Source organism: Octopus bimaculoides, chromosome 14 (assembly GCF_001194135.2).
Source record: "Octopus bimaculoides isolate UCB-OBI-ISO-001 chromosome 14, ASM119413v2, whole genome shotgun sequence".
In the NCBI taxonomy this organism is placed as follows: domain Eukaryota; kingdom Metazoa; phylum Mollusca; class Cephalopoda; order Octopoda; family Octopodidae; genus Octopus; species Octopus bimaculoides.
Genome location: NC_068994.1, coordinates 39,079,402 through 39,081,708, shown reverse-complemented (window position 1 = coordinate 39,081,708; position 2,307 = coordinate 39,079,402). Strand labels below are relative to the sequence as shown.

Here is a 2,307-nt window from a genome sequence, read left to right as displayed (position 1 = left end):
CTCTATTTTCTCTTGCTTTCTCTCTATTTTGTCTCCCTATATCTCTTTATATTGCTTTCTTCATCTAAATCTTCTCTCCTGCTCTTTCACCCCACTCTCCCCCCTCCTCTTCTCTCTCTGTATACCTGCCTTTCTTTCTATCCATCAGTTTCTATATTTCTCTTACTGTCACTAACTCACTGTGAATGAACATGTATGCCTCTCTTTCTCTCTCTCTCTCTCTCATGCACATACATACTCTTTCAATCAATCACTTTCACTCTCTCTCACTCTCTTTTTATGTATCTCACTCGCATTCCCATAACACAGCCATATAGCTGTGCTGTCACACAACAGCAGCAACAGCAGCAGCCGCAGCCGCAGCAGCTATCACACAAATCGACTGCAGGATACACACATCAGAATAAGGATAGATTTCTACAAGTAAGTAGCTGGTTGGTTCCCCTACTTTTTGTCAATTCTTCTCGACACTGACAGAAACTACCTGAGAGGAAGTTTGAAACATTGCCTCACTGAATATTTTCCTTATTTAATACTGATTTGAAATTCAAAAGAGATAAAATATCTTAACAGCTTCATACAAACAAGGAGTTTTATCAACTCTCAACTACAGAGTTGAACATAATTTTGTTAGGATCTTTCTAACATTTATCCTATCTTGGTACAATTGGAAAAAAAAAAAATTATAGTTTGGGCATTGCACAGATTGATTCATTCATTTCTCTTGTGACTATTCCCTGTAACTTGGAACTTGTTAAACTTTGTACTACCCAGAATAGCATCAAAAGAAATAAGGTAAAGGTTGATGATTTTGTCTATTCATATTTTAAAGAAAAATTTTTTTCTAGCTGTGTAACTGTATTTGCATGTTGTTCGATACTCCTGCAAAACTTTTATCATATCACCCAAGTTTATTCTCTGTTGTTTCTTAAAGAATCTCATAACTAAGCATTGTTTTTGTTGCTATCGTTGTTGCTGCTATTCTTGTCATTATTATTGTTGGTGGTGTTTTCTGATTTTTTTTTCTAATGTTTCTTTTCTATGTATTTATTTTTCACTCCGTATCACCGACTCCAAAGTAACTTTCTTCAGGTATTTTATGCAAGTTATACGGAGCACTTTTGCTATAAGAAGTCTTTTGGAATTCACTGGTTTTGTTTCAATAAATTTTGAAAATAAGGAAGAATTTAGTTAAATAACTTCATCATTATTAAACTGGTGTTTGGAACATAAATTAACATGAAATTCTGATGGATGGTTAGGATATAGATCACTTTAAATCAAAATGTTTGGATCATAAAAGGAAGGAGGAGTAGTCTTGGACAGATTGGTATTGAAAGGCTTAAATGCATTCAGTTATTTTCATGTTATTTTTTTGGGTGGGGGTATGGTATCTGAGTCTTATTCTTCATTTCTGTTATTTCTGTAAAATTAGTTTAACTTCAGCATTTCACTGAGATGGCAGTTTATATTCTTTCTTACAAATATATTTATACTTTCACATGTAGCTGTTAAAAACATTACTTAAATGTTTCATAGGGTCAATGATAAATATTTACGGCAACTAATTTTACTAGAATTTTTCAAATCCTGTCTTTGGTAAAATTGTCACACAAATTTTAGTTTCAAATATATAAAAAATATCATACACACACATACACACAAGTACACTGTCACACCCACCCACACACACATATATACTGTCACACCCACACATACCCATATACAGAAATACATATGCATGCTATATGTGCGCATATGTTTGTAAAAGTGTGTGTGTGTGTGTGTGCAAACAAGTATGGGTGTGTGATAAGTTTGCTTTCCAGCCACATGGTTCTGTGTTCAGTCCCACTGGGTGAATATATTCTATTACAGCCTTGGGTTGACCAGGGCCTAGTGAATAAATTTGGCAGATGGAAACTGAAGGAAGCCCACTATAAATATATGTATATGTACATGTGTATGTGAGTGTGTGTCTGTGTGTGCATGTGTATGTGTGTCTTTGTCTCTCACAATTACTTGGCAACTAGTATTAGTGAGTTTACAAGTCTGTAACTTAGCAGTTCAGCAAAGAGACTGATAGAATAAGTACTTTGCTTGAAAACAATAATGAACCAGGGTCAATTTGCTCAACTAAGATTCTCCAAGGCATTGCTCCAGCATGGCCACAGTCTAATGACTGAAACAAAAAATAGATATGTAATCACCTAACCTAAACATCATAAAGAAGATATATATATATATATATATATATATATATATATATATATATATATATATATATATATATATATATATATATATATA

General features: G+C 33.4%; 1 protein-coding gene across 3 annotated transcripts in view; it reads left to right on the top strand.

The window, feature by feature from the left end:
* Positions 1–277: 277 nt before the first annotated feature.
* The window catches only part of LOC106872392 (protocadherin gamma-A4), a 59,772-nt gene continuing 57,742 nt past the window's right edge, over positions 278–2,307 (top strand). For 2 of the 3 annotated variants that reach the window (XM_052973066.1, XM_014919381.2), the window contains exon 1: positions 279–795. The gene's annotated coding sequence lies outside the window, so the exon portion shown is untranslated. Of the gene's footprint in view, positions 796–2,307 lie in introns of all 3 variants that reach the window. The other variant, XM_052973067.1, reaches the window with a different exon arrangement.